The 21,512-nt window shown below is 44.7% G+C and overlaps 1 protein-coding gene across 4 annotated transcripts in view; it reads left to right on the top strand.

Annotated features, from left to right (window-relative positions):
- LOC308305181 (complement factor B-like) overlaps positions 1-21,512 on the top strand; it is a 77,256-nt gene that overhangs the window by 34,139 nt on the left and 21,605 nt on the right. The window lies entirely within an intron of this gene.

Genomic DNA, 21,512 nt, shown 5'->3' with positions numbered 1-21,512 from the left:
AATATGCTTTGTAGATAGCCCATTGATTGACGAGCCATTAGGGGTCAGACTTATCAACTGTATGGTAATGGTTTGATAACTGCCTTATAGCTAGGGTTGGGTATCGCTTGGATTTTTACGATTCCGGTTCCGGTTCTGCTTATCGGTTCCGGTTCCAAACGGTTCTATTCCTATTTCGGTTCCAAAATGGTTTGGTTTTTACACAAAAACATATTTTTTTAATTACATTTTAATGTTTAATTTACAGTTTTAATTAATCATTTAAAACATACTTTGTAATAGAATAAAAAAAAACTAAACTAAACTAAAACTAAGTGATACTCTTATTCTGAAGAGATTAAGAAGTCGACCACCGTCTGGAAGTATTATTGAATTACGAATTCTTCCACCGCCTGGAAGTCTTATTGCGGCTAGCGCAACGTATCTTATTCTGAAGAGATCGGCCACCGGAATTATTAGATTTGCCAGCTTGGATTTGACAAATTTACACAGCTCGGCAGGCGAGCGACAGAGAGCTGAGCCCGCAGTCGCACCATAAACCAGAGAGACATACGGGGGTCGGGGGTCCGCAAGCACTGTTGCCGTACAGTCTTTCAGATGAATTCCACGCTGTCATAAATGTTTCGTCTCCATGATCTCACGTCTCTCTGTGGCTGTGCAGGGCTCAGCTGTACTGGTGGCTGCCTGGCTGGGTTGCTAATTTTGCTAGCATCGCTACCATTCAGTGTTGTTGTTGTGGCAACGCAGTTGTGCCGCTTGTGTGTCTGTGTGTTTGGAGGAATACAAGGTGTCACGTAACTCACGTTAGTTTAGCCTCTGGAACCGGGGACAGTCCTGACAGATAGTCAAATACGTCTTTGAAGATATATATGTAGCCTAATGTAATGAAGCCTTTTTTGAACGGATAGCACGTCTTTCTTTTTACTGGTGCATTTAGGAACCGATAAGCAGTACCGAAAGTAAATATTCTTTTTGGGTACCCAAGAACCGTCATGTCCTTATCGGTTCTGTCCGGTACCGAATTTCGGTACCCATCCCTACTTATGCCTATGTGAAATGAGCAGAAATAGCGTTAGCAGAAATAAGGCTTCCGGCGCCGATCTCTTCAGAATAAGAGTACCCCTAAAGCCATTGCAAAAACGTTGAAAACGGATAATTTTGTCATAATATGGACGTTACAAATATAGATTAAGTATCTAAACGAACAAACAAAATGCAAATTAGGTTTCTGGGTATAAAAGAAAGGTTTTAATAACATAAAAACATAATAAATGGATAAATGCTGTTCACTGGAGTGCATAGCCTTTACAAATTTGACTCTGGACAGCAGACGGCTCTTTGTGTCGCCACTTTGGAGACATAAACACGTGCGGGAAAACCTCCTCTATCACGCCACACTCTCCGCTAAGCGGGGGAGGCGTCCCCTCAATTTCTGCTGGCTTTCCAGTGCAGCCACCTGCTCAAAAAAGTAACATTTTCGGACATTTTCAGACTCTAGTTGGCGCTGGAGAGCAGACGGCTCATTGTGTCGCCACTTTGGAGACATGCACGCGTGCGGGAAAACCTCCTCTATCACGCCACACTCTCCGCTAAGCGGGGTAGGCGTCCCCTCAATTTCTGCTGGCTTTCCAGTGCAGCCATCTGCTCAAAAAAGTCAAATTTTCGGACATTTTCAGACTCTAGTTGGCGCTGGAGAGTAGACGGCTCTTTGTGTCGCCACTTTGGAGACATGCAAGCGTGCGGGGAAACCTCCTCTATCACGCCACACTCTCCGCTAAGCGGGGGAGGCGTCCCCTCAATTTCTGCTGGCTTTCCAGTGCAGCCACCTGCTCAAAAAAGTCACATTTTCGGACATTTTCAGACTCTAGTTGGCGCTGGAGAGCAGACGGCTCTTTGTGTCGCCACTTTGGAGACATGCACGCGTGCGGGAAAACCTCCTCTATCACGCCACACTCTCCGCTAAGCGGGGGAGGCGTCCCCTCAATTTCTGCTGGCTTTCCAGTGCAGCCACCTGCTCAAAAAAGTCAAATTTTCGGACATTTTCAGACTCTAGTTGGCGCTGGAGAGTAGACGGCTCTTTGTGTCGCCACTTTGGAGACATGCACGCGTGCGGGGAAACCTCCTCTATCACGCCACACTCTCCGCTAAGCGGGGGAGGCATCCCCTCAATTTCTGCTGGCTTTCCAGTGCAGCCACCTGCTCAAAAAAGTCACATTTTCGGACATTTTCAGACTCTAGTTGGCGCTGGAGAGCAGACGGCTCTTTGTGTCGCCACTTTGGAGACATGCACGCGTGCGGGAAAACCTCCTCTATCACGCCACACTCTCCGCTAAGCGGGGGAGGCGTCCCCTCAATTTCTGCTGGCTTTCCAGTGCAGCCACCTGCTCCAAAAAGTCAAATTTTCGGACATTTTCAGACTCTAGTTGGCGCTGGAGAGCAGACGGCTCATTGTGTCGCCACTTTGGAGACATGCACGCGTGCGGGAAAACCTCCTCTATCACGCCACACTCTCCGCTAAGCGGGGTAGGCGTCCCCTCAATTTCTGCTGGCTTTCCAGTGCAGCCATCTGCTCAAAAAAGTCAAATTTTCGGACATTTTCAGACTCTAGTTGGCGCTGGAGAGTAGACGGCTCTTTGTGTCGCCACTTTGGAGACATGCACGCGTGCGGGGAAACCTCCTCTATCACGCCACACTCTCCGCTAAGCGGGGGAGGCGTCCCCTCAATTTCTGCTGGCTTTCCAGTGCAGCCACCTGCTCAAAAAAGTCACATTTTCGGACATTTTCAGACTCTAGTTGGCGCTGGAGAGCAGACGGCTCTTTGTGTCGCCACTTTGGAGACATGCACGCGTGCGGGAAAACCTCCTCTATCACGCCACACTCTCCGCTAAGCGGGGGAGGCGTCCCCTCAATTTCTGCTGGCTTTCCAGTGCAGCCACCTGCTCAAAAAAGTCACATTTTCTGACATTTTCAGACTCTAGTTGGCGCTGGAGAGCAGACGGCTCATTGTGTCGCCACTTTGGAGACATGCACGCGTGCGGGAAAACCTCCTCTATCACGCCACACTCTCCGCTAAGCGGGGTAGGCGTCCCCTCAATTTCTGCTGGCTTTCCAGTGCAGCCATCTGCTCAAAAAAGTCAAATTTTCGGACATTTTCAGACTCTAGTTGGCGCTGGAGAGTAGACGGCTCTTTGTGTTGCCACTTTGGAGACATGCACGCGTGCGGGGAAACCTCCTCTATCACGCCACACTCTCCGCTAAGCGGGGGAGGCGTCCCCTCAATTTCTGCTGGCTTTCCAGTGCAGCCACCTGCTCAAAAAAGTCACATTTTCGGACATTTTCAGACTCTAGTTGGCGCTGGAGAGCAGACGGCTCTTTGTGTCGCCACTTTGGAGACATGCACGCGTGCGGGAAAACCTCCTCTATCACGCCACACTCTCCGCTAAGCGGGGGAGGCGTCCCCTCAATTTCTGCTGGCTTTCCAGTGCAGCCACCTGCTCAAAAAAGTCAAATTTTCGGACATTTTCAGACTCTAGTTGGCGCTGGAGAGTAGACGGCTCTTTGTGTCGCCACTTTGGAGACATGCACGCGTGCGGGGAAACCTCCTCTATCACGCCACACTCTCCGCTAAGCGGGGGAGGCGTCCCCTCAATTTCTGCTGGCTTTCCAGTGCAGCCACCTGCTCAAAAAAGTCACATTTTCGGACATTTTCAGACTCTAGTTGGCGCTGGAGAGCAGACGGCTCTTTGTGTCGCCACTTTGGAGACATGCACGCGTGCGGGAAAACCTCCTCTATCACGCCACACTCTCCGCTAAGCGGGGGAGGCGTCCCCTCAATTTCTGCTGGCTTTCCAGTGCAGCCACCTGCTCAAAAAAGTCAAATTTTCGGACATTTTCAGACTCTAGTTGGCGCTGGAGAGTAGACGGCTCTTTGTGTCGCCACTTTGGAGACATGCACGCGTGCGGGGAAACCTCCTCTATCACGCCACACTCTCCGCTAAGCGGGGGAGGCGTCCCCTCAATTTCTGCTGGCTTTCCAGTGCAGCCACCTGCTCAAAAAAGTCACATTTTCGGACATTTTCAGACTCTAGTTGGCGCTGGAGAGCAGACGGCTCTTTGTGTCGCCACTTTGGAGACATGTACGCGTGCGGGAAAACCTCCTCTATCACGCCACACTCTCCGCTAAGCGGGGGAGGCGTCCCCTCAATTTCTGCTGGCTTTCCAGTGCAGCCACCTGCTCAAAAAAGTCAAATTTTCGGACATTTTCAGACTCTAGTTGGCGCTGGAGAGCAGACGGCTCTTTGTGTCGCCACTTTGGAGACATGCACGCGTGCGGGAAAACCTCCTCTATCACACCACACTCTCCGCTAAGCGGGGGAGGCGTCCCCTCAATTTCTGCTGGCTTTCCAGTGCAGCCACCTGCTCAAAAAAGTCACATTTTCGGACATTTTCAGACTCTAGTTGGCGCTGGAGAGTGGACGGCTCTTTGTGTCGCCACTTTGGAGACATGCACGCGTGCGGGGAAACCTCCTCTATCACGCCACACTTTCCGCTAAGCGGGGGAGGCGTCCCCTCAATTTCTGCTGGCTTTCCAGTGCAGCCACCTGCTCAAAAAAGTCACATTTTCGGACATTTTCAGACTCTAGTTGGCGCTGGAGAGCAGACGGCTCTTTGTGTCGCCACTTTGGAGACATGCACGCGTGCGGGAAAACCTCCTCTATCACGACACACTCTCCGCTAAACGGGGGAGGCGTCCCCTCAATTTCTGTTGGCTTTCCAGTGCAGCCACCTGCTCAAAAAAGTCACATTTTCAGATTCTAGTCATTTTTATACACCACGCTTCTTTATACGGCTTAGCAGGGAATAAACAAATACAGACCAGGCATTGACACTAAGGCTTGCCCACCTGCCCCCGGCAGGTAAATAAAACTTTCGGGCAGGTGAAGTTTGCTTTCAGGTTGCCCGACTGGGCAAGTGCTCATTTGAGTAGGGGACACAACCGTCTATAAACACAATATCTGTCTAAACACCTAAATGTGGCCAGCGCGCTCCATCTTCTGGTCTGTGGAATGTAACAAGTGTGAAACCACAGACATATTCAATCATGGCTATGTAGGTATTTGGATTTGGAGATATTGTATGAAATGTTTTATCACTCAGCCCCAGAAAGTAAAGAAATAAGTGTTAAATTGAGTGGTAATCAAAATCTTACCTATCATTTTATAATGGACGATTTTTACTTTTCGGGCAAGTGGGCATGACCTTTGGGCAAGTAGAACATGACATGTACTTGCCCGATGGGCAAGTGCCTCTGAAACCTTAGTGTCAACCCCTGCAGACGATTTAAAGTTGTTTAAAAATACCCTTTTATTACTCATTGTTAATAACAGTGTACACTTTCACTGGAAATGAAAACATAACATTTGGACTGAAAGGTTACTTTAATAGTTTAGTAATTACAGTTTTGATTAATTTACTATGTGTGTGTGTGTCTGTCTGTGTGTGCACGCGTGCGCTAATAATGGCAAACATTATTCAAACACAAATCACACAAAACTGTTCAATTAAAGGTGCAACATGTGCAATGTACCAACTAAGTGCAAACACACTCAAATGTAAAAAGCAATAAATATATGAAGTACGACATGCTTTGTACCAAACTGAAAATACACTCACATGTAAAAAGGCATAATAGATATATAAATGAAGTACAGTAGGTTTCCCCGCACGCATGCATGTCTCCAAAGTGGCGACACAAAGAGCCGTCTACTCTCCAGCGCCAACTAGAGTCTGAAGATGTCCGAAAATGAGACTTTTTTGAGCAGGTGGCTGCACTGGATAGGCAGCAGAAATTGAGGGGACGCCTCCCCCGCTTAGCGGAGAGTGTGTCGTGATAGAGGAGGTTTCCCCGCACGCGTGCATGTCTCCAAAGTGGCGACACAAAGAGCCGTCTGCTCTCCAGCGCCAACTAGAGTCTGAAAATGTCTGCAAATGTGACTTTTTTGAGCAGGTGGCTGCACTGGAAAGCCAGCAGAAATTGAGGGGACGCCTCCCCCGCTTAGCGGAGAGTGTGGCGTGATAGAGGAGGTTTCCCCGCACGCGTGCATGTCTCCAAAGTGGCGACACAAAGAGCCGTCTGCTCTCCAGCGCCAACTAGAGTCTGAAAATGTCCGAAAATGCCACTTTCTTGAGCGGGTGGCTGCACTGGAAAGCCAACAGAAATTGAGGGGACGCCTCCCCCGCTTAGCGGAAAGTGTGGTGTGATAGAGGAGGTTTCCCCGCACGCATGCATATCTCCAAAGTGGCGACACAATGAGCCGTCTGCTCTCCAGCGCCAACTAGAGTCTGAAAATGTCCGAATATTTCACTTTTTTGAGCGGTTGGCTGCACTGGAAAGCCAACAGAAATTGAGGGGACGCCTCCCCCGCTTAGCGGAGAGTGTGCTGTGATAGAGGAGGTTTCCCCACACGCGTTCATGTCTCCAAAGTGGCGACACAAAGAGCCGTCTGCTCTCCAGCTCCAACTAGAGTCTGAAAATGTCCGAAAATGCCACTTTCTTGAGCGGGTGGCTGCACTGGAAAGCCAACAGAAATTGAGGGGACGCCTCCCCCGCTTAGCGGAGAGTGTGGTGTGATAGAGGAGGTTTCCCCGCACGCGTGCATCTCTCCAAAGTGGCGACACAAAGAGCCGTCTGCTCTCCAGTGCCAACTAGAGTCTGAAAATGTCCGAAAATGTCAGAAAATGTCAACATAAATTGATTTTACGCCTCTCCCGCTTAGCGGAGAGTGCAGTGTGGCAGAGCAGATCTCCCCGCGTGCATGTGTCCAAAGTGCCGACACAAATAGACGTCTGCTGTCCAGGGCCAACTAGATTCTGAAAACAGCACTTTTTGTACTCAATTTTAATTTGAAAATAACAGATCTACAGGCTCACAATGCGTTGTGATGCAATGCATTGTGAGCTTGTAGATCTGCTATTTTCAAAAGATATTTATTTAAACATTTGAAAACTTGAAATGGGAATTCTGCACAATGAGTAGTCCTACTTTTACTTTTGATACTTTAAGTACATTCTAATGCCAATACTTTTGTACTTTTACTTAAGTATATTTTGAATTCTGTGACTTTTACTTGCAACAGAGTATTTTTATATAGCACTTTTATGGTGAGTTGTTACAGGTATATTTTCATTAATTACATTAATATAGTAGCCTACCATACTTTGCATCTGTCCTGTCAAAATAAACAGATAAACCCCTGCTCTAGCCTATGATAGCTCTTTTATGGGATTACAGTAGAACGAATTGAATTGGAATGGAATTCATTTTGTTAAATGGCCTTTAATAGCTCGCATTCCACGAATTTCAATCTGAAAGAACCTGGAAAATGTGTTAGGACAATTAGAAGTACACTAGTATAGAGACATACATCATAATACTCATCTTTTAAATACATTTGTGTCTTTTAAATATACATTATTTACTGCACTTTTATTTTGAAGGCTGGAGCCTGGCTTATTTCTGCCAGCGCCCAGACCGGAAACGTTCTTTCTGCTCATTTCACGGACCTCCTACTTATAGAGTACGTGCGTATGACGTTTTGTAGGCCGATTTGGAGTTATCGGCCTACAAAACCAGCGCCATTGCCGAGGGGGACCAGTAAAAAAAAAAAAAAAAAGAAGCTGTAGTTGCTTCTTGTCGGTGAGGTGGTGTGTAGGCTGGCTGTGTACATTTGTACACAAAGTATTCAATCAATCAAATAACAGATGGCCTCAGCAGGTAGGCTATATAATACAAAACAATTAATTAAATTAACCAAAGACAAAACGGAGCAACAGGGCGACTGGAGAAAGAAAAATTACAACAAGATTTGTCACAAGATTTCCACAAGAGCCGAGTGTGTGTGGCTTAGATCACTCTTCTCCTATCTCCCATTAGTAAACAACATTCGATTGTGGTTTAATAAATAGGCTTAGGCCTAAAGAGATTATATTTTAATCGGCAATGCAACACCATTGACAACAGGTCCCGTACGTCTTACAATACAAGACAGTATGTTAGATTGAGTAGACCTCACCACATGAAAGGCAGAGGCACGCATGGACTTTTAATAGCCTAATCAGGTCTCAAAAAAAAAAAAAAAAAAGAATCAGAACGGGACGGAACTGGACAAGACCATTACGGGGCCACTCGGGTTTGGGTTTGTAATTTGGCATAACAAATATATTTCTATTGAATATATTATAGGCTTGACCATTTCTCTCTCTCTCTCTCTTCCGTTGGATAATTAGAGAAAGTGCATATATCTGACATGGCCGAACAAGGAACGCTGTCTGTCAGACAGACCCATGATGTTTACCAGGATAAGAAATAACACTAGAAAAGTTGTTATTTTGAGAGAGAAATGTCCCACACACTTTGATATGGTTTATTTTGATGATAACTGTTGTAGCCTACTACAATCTATCTCAATACATACAGTAATAGGATCGTCATGGGTAGGTTGTGTAAACGTTGTAGTGCACTTGTTATTATTAGCCTATTATTATTATAAGTGACGTCCCTCGAGGATGGCGACGGGAAATACGTCATCTGGAGCGAAACTCCTCCCTAACTCCGCCTTACGCTTATTTTCTATAGCTCTTATAGGTTTATGACCAACCCATTAATAAATCACTTACTAATGGCTGGTTAAGTATTTATTAATAGTTAATATAGGCTACTGGGACGTTATTATAAAGTTGCAACTACTCCTCATTTATTAACATGAGTTATTTATTTGTTAATAGTTTATATATGATATTGGGACGTTATTATAAAGTTGCAACTACTCCTCAATAATTAACATGAGTTAAATATTTGTTAATGGTTAATATATAACTATTCCTCATGTACTAACATGAATAAATGAGGAATAGTTGCAACTTTATAATAACGTCCCAGTAGCCTATATTAACTATTAACAAATACTTAACCAGCCATTAGTAAGTGATTTATTAATGGGTTGGTCATAAACCTATAAGAGCTATAAGGCAGTTATAAAACATTACCATACAGTTGATAAGTCTGACCCCAATGGCTCGTCAATCAATGGGCTATCTACAAAGCATATTTATAAATCCTTAACAAACAGTCAAAACACATTTAACAAGTCATTAATTAATCATTAGCTAATAGTTTATGAGTAATCTCATAACTATTTATAGAGCATAGTTATAACTGCTTAACTAACTGTTAACAGATATTTAACAAGACATTAATAACTCATGAACTAATAGTTTGTTAATGCTCTATTAACTGCTTATAACGGATAGTTATTATAAAGTGTTACCAAGATTGGTAGTACATACTAAAACAAGAAAGATGCCCTAAGGGCGAGAAGCTGAAACAACAGAGCTTGCTCAGGGTCTCTCTACATGTAAAGTGTCTTGAGACAACTTGTGATTTGACACTTTAATAAAATAGAATTGAATGAATGTCCCAAATCCACATGCCATATGAACATTATATTTGTAGTTGTGATTTCTTGCAATGTTGAACAAGTATTAGAAGCAAGTGATGGGCAAAGACATTTTGCATGGAATATTTTGTTTGAAAACATATTTGCACGCATGTCTGGAGACAAAGAGACCTCCTCTGAGCATGCAGGAAAAGTAATGGGAGAGATAAAAACTCAACCCCAGTGGTGGGTCATGTGCTAGTTTAACCTCTGGGGACCAAAAAGCATGACTCAAGGCAGGCAGGATCAACTTAAAGTATTTATTAAACAAACTGAACAGGTACACAGGTAGGACTTCAGATGGCTAACTGCCAAAAAACAGACTCTCCTCTAAAAGTCAACAGACTCAAACGCACTCAAACACAGGGCTTATAGACGTATAGGGATTATTAGCACACTGGTGAACTCAACAGAAAATTAGGAAACGATTGGCAAAGGGACTAACAGGACACAGTTGGAGATAACGAATAATCACAGGGACGTGAGACACAGCAGGTAAACGTAACCCCATTAGTTTACTGTACAGGTACTCTTCCTGGGGTCAGTAAAACATATCGTCAACAGCTTATTTCACATACGTAAATACATACATACATACATACATACATACATACCATTCATACATTGTTACGCCCCCCAGTCTAGGGTTAGGGAAATAACATAAAATGGAAAATGACAATTGCTCTTATAAAAATATGTGAATTTATTAACTGGAAAATAGATAGTATTTACAGAAAATGAATTAATGAAATGGATAGCAATGAAAACAAACCTAACAGCAACAAATCATAACTGTCTACAACTAAAGCATAAGGAATCCTTTCTGAAGGGATTTAACTGAACATAACCATAGAACATAACTAGCACAGTCACTGTCTGGTTGGTTTGTTGTACACAACATTACTAAACATAACTCATATCCTGTCCAATACATTTGATAGCGCCATAGTACAAATTCAACATGATTGATGCCAAGTGGGATATACTGTATAGCTTTCTCTCTCTTTTTCCCCCTCTCTTCATCACTTCTTGTGTGAACAAATTCAAACTGTAATCTTGAAATTACAGTATTACTTTCATAAATCAAAAAAATTAGGTAATGAATGAAGGCAGACAGGAAACAAATAGGAAAAATACTATAAAATAAGATGCAGAACACAAAGCCAACAACAGAACATACTGAACTACAGAAACACAGGCCTAATAAGTCCAAAAATGTCAGTCAATGTCCAACAGCCAAGGAGCGCACCATGACAGACCCCAAAGACTGAGAAGAGTCAAATTTAACTGAATCCATAACCCTGACTGACATATATTTTTATGTTAAAGGTTAAGTTAAGATTTTCCATGGTTACAAGTTAGTGCCTCATTGTGTAGGTAAACATTTTTTTTTGGTCCCTTCTTTAAAACAAAGATCTATTACCGTGTTGCCTCCTGGTGGCGCTATAATAGGTCAATGTCTTCTTCTGCCTTTCACGGCAATTGGACACCGAATTCATGATTTGAGGGATTTTGTTCCAAAAATGTGTTTTGCAATGGTCAACATGCTGATGGCGCTATAACGGCCCAATGTGAAAAGGGTGGCATTTGTTCCTCGACCCAGTGGGAATTTCATGGAAATCGCACGCTGTGTGAGGCATTTTGTTAAAAACGGACCACATCCGTCTGGATCACATGACTATAGAGATAGTGTGTACCAATTTGCGTGAAGGAATAATCTAAAAAAAAGGTTTTACATAAGTCGGTGTAACATGGTTAATAATGCTTCCACTTGCCCATGCATTAGATGTATATAGTGTTCCACCTTAAGAGTGTCCTGCCACCTTAAGACAGTGGGCGCGACTGTCTTTAGACAATGACGTTGTCTCATTCACTTCCTATTCTCTCCCTGATATGAGAGCGGTAGGTTGTGTTTCTTGTGCTCTGGAGATAATTTAGTTTATTTTATTATTTTCGTATGAATACATATGTACACAGAGATACTAAAACATTTCTGATGCTTTAGACAGTATTCTAATTTCACTGTATCTGCTCTATTTCCAGCAATTCATTGTTACTGTATACTGTATGAAGAGCAGACCAGTGATTGCTTCGTTTTCTGTTTATCAGGTACATATTGTATTTATGTGTTCACTTCCTATTCTCTCCCTGATATGAGAGCGCAATTCATTGTTACTGTATACTGTATGAAGAGCAGACCAGTGATTGCTTCGTTTTCTGTTTATCAGAATAAATTCATTGGCTGAGCTGAGAATCCTGGTCTGTGGTCCATTCTACAAAACACAACGCACGATCACGTCTGTTACACTGGTGCCGTGACGGTCTTCTTGTCCTGCTGGGCGTTGGAAGAAGACATCTGCCGACGCTGGATGAGAAACGCCGGGGCTGCTGTTCATTCCACGTTGTATTCTGGTAGTCTGATTATGCAATATTACCCGTCGATTTCAGTCCCTGCTTTGGCCACACGAGGGTAGTATAGGACACTGTATTTCATGCTGCACCCTGCCATCGTCTCACAGGGAAATTTGGAGTGTTTAAAGTGGATTTGGTATTGCTATTCTGTTATTGCCAGTTCAAGAAGGGAGGGGTTATTTTATATGAGTGATTATTTGAACATCCTAACAAAGGGAAAACTTTCAAGTTTGGGTGAATTATGTGTGTTTAATTTTGTTTATTATTTTTGTTTCCACTATTTTATTGGGATATTTGTGGGATATTTGCTGCTGGTATATGGTCAATTGCAAATTGATATATAGTTATATATTTAGTTTTGTTCTACTTTTGCCTGCTCTTATTCAGTCCATTGATCAATGATGGATAATTCCAATGTGTTGGGTGGTATTGGAAGAGGGAGGGGCATTTCTACCATAGCTTCTCCTGGCAGGGGCATTAGGTTCTTGACTCCTGGGCCAGCAGACAGGGCCCCGCCCCTTGAACCCATCACTTCTACACCACTGCCTAGGTTCTCCATGCAACATGCTGACACCATGGGTGAGATTAAATCCCAAACTAATGTTACGGGGCCAGCGGCACCTTCGGGGGACAGGGAGGTGTCAGCTGACCTATTGGCAGGAATTATTGAGCGGGTGGGTAAATCAATTGGTGAAAGCATAGTATCATGCATGGAGGCAACGAAGGCAGTAAATGCTGGGGGTCCTCAGAACAATAGTGGGATGGGGGGTCTCACGTTTGGTGACATTTCTCACATGGGACTGGTGCTGAAATCTGATGTAAAGGAACCAGGCTGTTTCAGGGGGGATGGTTCTGAAAAGTGCACAGTACAAGAGTGGGAGGAGGTTATGTTGGGTTATATGCGTAAGAAGGGTTTCACTTCACAAGAACAGTCTGATGAAGTAATGACTAAACTTATGGGACGGGCACGAGATGTTGTCCGAGTGGGATTGCGCAGTGATCCCAAAACTGATTTGAGCAAAGGCCCAAGCCCGATATTTGACATTTTGAGACAACACTTTAGTGACACAGTGTACTCTGACATGCCATTAGCTGACTTTTATGCAACATTGCCACTGACTGGTGAGAACCCATTCGACTATTGGATCAGACTGAACAGAGCCATTGATGTGGCAGAGGAGTGCATGAAGAGACAGGGTAAAAAGCTAGAAGAGCCAGCTCGTGAAGTGACTGTCATGTTTATCAGACACTGCCCTGATCCTGAATTATGTCTAATTTTCAAGTGCAAGCCTCTTCATCAGTGGACTGCTGGGGATGTCCACGAGAGGCTGGAGGAGTATCAGAGGGAAAGAAAGACCAGACAGCTGTCACGATCGAATGTAATGGTCTCCTCTATGAGACAGGAGGTGCCCTCTCCGGTGCTTTTGTCCGCAGCTCAGCTCTCACCAACAGTTAAGCCGGAGGCCGCTGTGGAACACACATCTGCGTTGTCACCTGCACACCCACTGAGCTCTTTAGACCCGTTGGCCAAGGTAATCACATTGTTGGAGCGTGTGCTGGAACAGCGCCCGCTGACAGTGGACAATTCTGGGTCTCGTCCACAGCAGCGGCCCAGGAGAAGAGCAGGCCCATCTCCGCCTTGTTCGGTGTGTGGTGATGTTAACCACAATACAATAGACCACTGTAGAGCTGACCGTCTATGTTTCCTCTGCTATGCTCCTGGCCATGCACGCATGGCATGTCCTCAAGCCTCTTCACAGGGTCAGGTTCCTCAATCGACAGGGCCTGCCCAGCAGGCCTCAGCCAACCAGCAGGGAAACTAGATGGCCCACGCAGAGAGGGGGCAAGTGTTGGGCCTATAAAAGCCCCCCTAATTGACTGTAATGAGGATATCGAGTCAGTATATTCAAGTGCCTGTGGTTCTGTGGAACCTGGTGTGGAAGTAATCTATCAGAACGTACAGAGGCTGGCTTCAACTGATGATTTGTTCTATACAAGTGTTGCTGTGAATGATGTGATGGAGTTGAAGGCTTTGGTCGATAGCGGTTCTATGGCCTGTTCACTGAACTCAGAAATGGTGCCACGCCTTGAGCAAGCTGGAGTGTTGTCAAGCAGCTCTCTCAACCCAGTTAATGTGGTCCTGGTTGGGTGTGGAGGTTTGAAGACCAGACCTGTGGGAATGTGTGAGTTGATGCTCACAGTTTATGGACATAAAGCCTCTGTTCCTGTCTTGGTTGTGGATGGCCAAGTTGATGAGCTGATTATTGGCAGCAATTTAATCAAACACCTCATGCGCTTGATGCGTAAGAGCAACCTATCTGAGTCAAAGTCAGAGTGTATTGATGATGATGAGCAGCTCTTCTCCCTTCTGGCCAATGTGGAGAGATGGCGGGGAAGTGAGGCGCCAGACAAAGTGGGGACACTAAGACTGAAGCGGGCAGTTACTTTGGAGCCAATGCAGGAGCATTTGGTGTGGACGCGACTAAAAAATGCTCCGAATATTTCAGCGGGAAGTGCTGTTGTCATTGAACCCACTAGTGCTCGTTCAAGGCCTAGAAATGTTCTCATTGGGAGAACCGTGGCACTTCTGAGAAATGATGGTTGGCTCCCTGTGAAGATTATCAACCCGTTACTCCAGTCTGTGACGTTGCGACGTAATGCTAAAGTGGCTGATGCGTTCCCTTGTATGGCATTGGAGGACTTTGACACTGATGAGCCGGTGGTGTCAGTGGAACCTCTGACTCTACAGCAACAGGTACTGAAGGTGGATGGCGAAGCTGAGGGTGACAACATGAGTGCCGATAGCTTGACCATTGACAGTGCGCCCGAGTGCATTGGTGAGGGCAGTGAGGTTCTACGAAGGATGGGGCTTGGGGATGTAGATGTTGACTCCCCTCAACTGTCACCTGAGGGCAGGGCCAAGTTAGTCCAACTGGTGGCCCGCTACGAGTCCATCTTTTCAAGGCACAAGTTGGATTGCGGGAAGGCTACTGGATTTGTGCATAGGATCAGGCTGAGTGATGACAAACCTTTCAGGTTGCCTTATCGGAGGCTGTCTCCTAATCAGTACGATAAACTCAGACAGGCATTGGATGAGATGGAGGAGTGTGAGATAATTAGGAAGAGCAACAGTGAGTTTGCCTCCCCGCTCGTTCTCATCTGGAAGAAGTCTGGTGACTTGCGTCTATGCACGGATTTCAGGTGGCTCAACGCACGCACAATAAAGGATGCTCATCCTTTGCCACACCAGGCGGATGCTCTTGCAGCTTTGGGCGGGAATGCTTATTTCTCGACGATGGACTTGACATCTGGCTATTACAATGTGGAGGTGCATGAGGATGACCGTAGGTTCACGGCTTTCACCTCGCCGTTTGGACTCTACGAGTACAACAGGCTTCCTCAAGGCCTTTGTAACAGCCCAGCCACGTTTATGAGAATGATGCTGAGCATATTTGGTGACCAGAATTTCCTGAGCCTTCTCTGTTACCTTGACGATGTGCTGGTTTTTGCCCCCAGTGAGGAGGTGGGGCTGCAACGGTTGGAGATGGTTTTCAGTCGCCTGAAGCAGCACAATCTTAAACTGGCACAAAAGAAATGCCACTTCATGGAAAAGTCTGTGAGATTCCTGGGCCATGTGATCAGTGAGGCTGGTATTGCCACGGATCCTGAGAAGGTCCGGGCAATCACCGAAATTACGGAAGAAGATCTCATGGAAGACAACTCGGATGTGCCCTCTCAGTCCAAAATCAGGTCTTTTCTGGGCATGGTGGTCTACTATCAGAGCTTTATAGAAGGCTGCTCAGCCATTGCCAAGCCCTTGTTTATGTTGACCACTGGGCCCAAGGCTCCACGCCATGGAAAAGGGAGAGCGAAACGCAAAGTTGCAAGGAAGCTCTCTGCATCAGATTGGACAGATGATTGCAAATTGGCCTTCAATCACCTGAAGCAGGCTCTCCTTGATCAGGTCCTTCTGGCTCACCCAGACTTCGACAGGCAGTTCTTGTTGTCTGTGGATGCTTCGAGCAATGGTTTGGGTGCCGTTCTCTCTCAGGTGCCTGAGGGCGGAGATAGGGCCAGACCGGTGGCTTTCGCAAGTAAATCGCTGACTTATGCACAGTCGAAGTATCCTGCTCATCGGCTGGAATTCTTTGCTCTACGCTGGGCGGTCTGTGATAAGTTTAGCCACTGGCTAAGAGGGCGACCATTCACGGTCTGGACAGATAATAACCCTCTGACTTACATCCTGTCTAAGCCCAAACTGGATGCATGTGAGCAGAGGTGGGTTGCAAAGTTGGCTCCGTTTGAGTTTGACATCAAGTACATCCCAGGGCCCAGGAATGTGGTGGCGGATGCGTTGAGCAGGCAGCCCTTCGTGAAACCTAGCGCCCTTCACAGGCTAACAAGGGTCCCTTACAAGGAGCTGTTGGAAGAGGCTGCTGTGGTGCAAGCCGAGAGGGTGCAGAACGTGTTCCGCTGGTCCAACCACCCGTGTGGAGCAGAGCTGGAGGGAGGTTCCTTGACTGCGGAGAGTCAAGAGGTTGTGGGTGTCAATTGCCAATCCGTCGTGTCGTCCCTGCCATGCTCCTTGTCGAGTGATGAGGTGTCTGCTATTCTGACTTCCCATTTTTCTGGAGAGTCTGGGATTCCAAGTCGTGCAATCTTGCTGACACAATTACCTCAGTCGTTGGTACCGGTTGAAGTAACTACAGTTGCTGCATTGTCGCAAGAGGATCTGATGTCTGCACAGAGGCAGGATGATGTGCTGGCCAGGGTGATCTTCTATGTGGAAAGGGGTCGGAGACCCTCCAGGAGGGAACGTGTTCACGAGCCACTGGAGGCTGTAAGACTGCTCAAGGGATGGGAGAAGTTGTCCCTGCGAATGGGGATACTATATCGTGAGTCCAAGAACCCAGTGTCCATGAAGAAGTCTTACCGATATGTTGTGCCTACCTCGCTTAAGTCGGTGGTCCTGAACGGGGTCCATGATGAGGCTGGACATCAAGGTCAACAAAGGACAGTGTGGTTGGCGAGGCAGAGGTTCTTCTGGCCAGGACAGGAAGCTGATGTTAAGGAGTATGTTAAGTGCTGTAGGAGGTGCGTGTTCAGCAAAGCGCCTGAGCCTGAGGCGAGGGCTCCGTTGGAAAACATTATTGCCACTGAACCCCTCGAACTGGTCTGTGTTGATTTCTGGTGTGCTGAAGATACTTCTAACAAGTCACTTGATGTCCTCGTTGTCACAGATCATTTCACCAAGTTGGCGCATGCCTTCTTGTGCCCCAATCAGTCAGCGAAGGCTGTTGCTCGTCAACTGTGGGACAACATATTCTGTGTGTATGGCTTTCCCCGTCGTTTGCACTCTGATCAGGGGGCCAATTTTGAGAGTGAACTAATTGCAGAGCTTCTCAGTGTGGCGGGGGTGCAGAAGTCTCACACTACTCCCTACCACCCAATGGGCAATGGGGGCGTTGAGAGATTCAACAGAACATTGGGCAACATGATACGTGCCTTGCCACCCAGGGCTAAACACAAGTGGCCCCAGTCGCTCAAATCTCTGACCTTTGCTTATAATTGTACGATCCATGAGACCACTGGGTATGCTCCGTTCCACCTGATGTTTGGGAGAACACCTCGTTTGCCTGTTGACATGATGTTCGGGGAGGTGCTGCATGATCCAGAAGTTGTAGACTATGATGTATTTGTCCAGTCTCTCAAGAAGGATCTGAGGGAGGCTGTGACTGCTGCCCAGGCATCGACTACTAAGCAGCTGAAGAGACACGCAGACCTGTACAACAAGAAAGTCAGAGGAGCCCCTGTCGAGGTTGGGGATCGTGTGCTGCTTGCGAATAAGGGGGAACGTGGCAAGAGGAAGCTAGCAGACAGATGGGAGAATACGCTCTATGTTGTTATGGAGAAGAACAGTGACATTCATACTTTTAAGATCAGCAATGCTTCCACTGGCCGCGAGAAGATTGTGCACCGAAATCTCATCATGCCGGTTAATTTCCTGCCGTTGATTGATACGGAGGAGCAGACAATAGATGATGTTGTCAGCTCTGATGAAAGTAATGAACCTACTGATGAGATGTGTGCTGAGGAGAGAACAAGTGTGTGGGTGTCGGAGCTGATGAGCAATGTTTCGGTGGGTGGGAGATCGGACAACATGGAAGAGGAGAGCGGTCCAAGTGAGAGACCGGAGTTGGCGCCCAGTTCCAACCCACTGACTGATGCCCTTGTGGGGAACGCTGCATGCAATGGCTCAGAGGCCATGGGCTCCACTTCCGGGCACAGCGTTATGATGACCAGGTCGAGGGCCGGGCGTTACATAAAACCTGCTGAGAGACTGATTGAAACTATGCAGACACAGAGAGTTCTGGGTGATGTAATTAAGAGGGTCGCCGTTTGGGTGTGAATTGAATAAATAATACATTGTGTATTGATGTTTTTTTTCTTTTGGGGCTCAAAGAAAGTGTTGCCGAGTGTAATTAACATGTAACAGGCATGTTTACCTGGGGACTTGGTCCCTCATTCTGATATGGAATGGTTTTCTAAACGGGAATGTTTGGTGGCACATATTTGCAAGGCTTTGCACGCCTCATGTGATGTTTTTGAATTTTGTAAGGGCAAGTGGAATTCAGCAGGGGAGGGTGTAACATGGTTAATAATGCTTCCACTTGCCCATGCATTAGATGTATATAGTGTTCCACCTTAAGAGTGTCCTGCCACCTTAAGACAGTGGGCGCGACTGTCTTTAGACAATGACGTTGTCTCATTCACTTCCTATTCTCTCCCTGATATGAGAGCGGTAGGTTGTGTTTCTTGTGCTCTGGAGATAATTTAGTTTATTTTATTATTTTCGTATGAATACATATGTACACAGAGATACTAAAACATTTCTGATGCTTTAGACAGTATTCTAATTTCACTGTATCTGCTCTATTTCCAGCAATTCATTGTTACTGTATACTGTATGAAGAGCAGACCAGTGATTGCTTCGTTTTCTGTTTATCAGGTACATATTGTATTTATGTGTTCACTTCCTATTCTCTCCCTGATATGAGAGCGCAATTCATTGTTACTGTATACTGTATGAAGAGCAGACCAGTGATTGCTTCGTTTTCTGTTTATCAGAATAAATTCATTGGCTGAGCTGAGAATCCTGGTCTGTGGTCCATTCTACAAAACACAACGCACGATCACGTCTGTTACATCGGCCTCCTGGTGGAGCTATAAAAGGCAGATGTGAAAAAATGCAGGGCAAAGGTTTTTCCTTGGCCTGGGAGAGCGCATCCTAAAAAAATGTTTTACATTGATCGGTGGAGTTATACTGTGATCGAAAATATTTGCCTCGTGGCTTTAGTATTAAAACAAATGTCACATGTAGGAATTATTCTCAACAATTGTTTTGATCAAAACAAGATCACAAGCTCACCCATTAACTGAAGACATAATACAAGTGCAGTAAACCAATGCCAGTCGCTAGTGGGAAAAAATATGCGGGAATGTGCGTGGCAATTTTCACAGAAATCACACTCGGTGTTCATGATTTGAGCCATTTTGTACTCCTGCAAATTTTGGAATCCAATCTTAGCCAAACAGGATGGAATAGCTATGAAAAATATGAGAGTACTGTCCAAAAAAGTATTTAGCACAAATCCGCCTCCTGTTGGTGCTATAACAGGCCCATGTGAAAAATTGGGGGCAGCGGTTCTGCTCTGGCACCCAGGGAGTGTGGGTGCTGTGCACAGTTTAGTGTTGGTGCGGCGCCAGAGATTAGTTGTCCACAGACGGAAGGACGGACGGACAACACGCACACCAACGGATGGACAGCGTGCAAAAGATAGCCGCGGCCTGGCAGAGACAATAATCATTACTGGAAAACTAACAAAAGCAAATGCAAGCCATGAGTTTTGAAATGAGGTTGTTTGTACTTTGTCTTGGTTTCTCAATAGTAGTTATTTGATCAGACATATGTGACCTTGTTTTTCCACGATTTGTTACGAAAAGGTTCTTCAGGCTTGCCAAATTTCAGACAAAATTGTTACAGATCGAAAGAGAGATGACAACTAACACTTTAGTTTTGATTTCATTAGGATACTCATTTGGTTATTCACCCCACTTGTATTTTATCAACATGTCAAAGTCCAAAATCTGAAATCCAGATTGGATACAAATTGTGAATAAATATATATATATATATATATATATATAAATATATAAATATATATATACCGGTATATATATATATATATATATATATATATATATATATGTATATATATATATATATATATATATATATATACATACAGTATATATATATATATATTAGGGCTGGGATGCGATAACAAATTTTAATCTAATTAATTACAGGCTCTGTAATTAATCGCATTTTAATCGCACATCGATATTTGACCTGAGAAGCATTTCTTTTTCAAGTAAAACACATTTATTGTACAAGTAAATCAACGAGTGACTTTTTTAAATCAAAATTTCGCATCCACAGGGCCAAGCAAAGCGCTCTGATCGGCTACTTCTCCCTTTGCGTTTGTTGTCTCTTCTTGGTTAGTGCATCGCTATGATCGGTATGCCCGAAACTGAAGGTTCTGCGGTGCAAAAACTAAGTGCGATAAAAATGCATGAATTTTCTGTAATTAATTAATCGCAATTAATCAGTTAAAGTCCCAGCCTTAATATATATGTATATATATATACTAGAAATTCGCGGCTGCTGTGCGGCCGCTCATATCTAGAAATCGCGCCCTAACGGGCGCTCATATTAAAAAAAAAAAAGTAAAAAAAAAAAAAAAAAGTTGATGTTCAGCAAGGAACTCATATTTAAAAAAAAAAAAAAGAAAAAGAAAAGAAGAAAAAAAAAAAAAAAAAGTTGATGGTCAGCAAGGAACATGCGTTGTTGATTTTTGTATTATGTTTTTGAGACAATTGAACAACTGCTGAACGTGGAGTTGCAGATGCAAATTTGGGACATACATACAGACAGACATACACACGACCCCATTCTGATTAGGTTGTGAGATATATACATATATACACAATGTTTTATATGAAATGTAAAAATGTAATATGCTTTGTATGGCATATTAGTCAACTAATGCTGCACCGTTTCTTTCTTATACTACCATAAAATCGTGCTACAATTGGTTCATGATTGTTTTCAATCATGGTAGTTATTGATCACATTTTAGTTTACTCATAGTTAATAAGTGACAGAGCAGCAGACCTATTATTGAATCCCACTTGTGCTGCCTCTTAGAAACAAATAGTTGTCTTTTGTGGAATCATCTCATTTTCAACATGGCATTTTCCAGCGACTGGCATTGGTTTACTGCACTTGTATTATGTCTTCAGTTTATGGGTGAGCTTGTGATCTTGTTTTGATCAAAACAATTGTTGAGAATAATTCATGAGACATTTGTTGTAATACTAAAGCCACAAGGCAAATATTTTCGATCACAGTTTGAATGTTGACTCCTTGCTAGTTTTGCACATTTGGAAGAGATCTTGCATTTAGTTTTTATAAAGCCCTTTTCCAATGCACCAATTTGTAGCAATAGGCTGAGTGAGCAAAGTAGACTATTGGAAAATACT

Source organism: Nannobrachium achirus (assembly GCF_963921795.1).
Source record: "Nannobrachium achirus genome assembly, chromosome: 19".
NCBI lineage: Eukaryota > Metazoa > Chordata > Actinopteri > Myctophiformes > Myctophidae > Nannobrachium > Nannobrachium achirus.
Note: the sequence above shows the minus strand (reverse complement) of the source record. Positions and strands in the feature narration are given on the sequence as shown.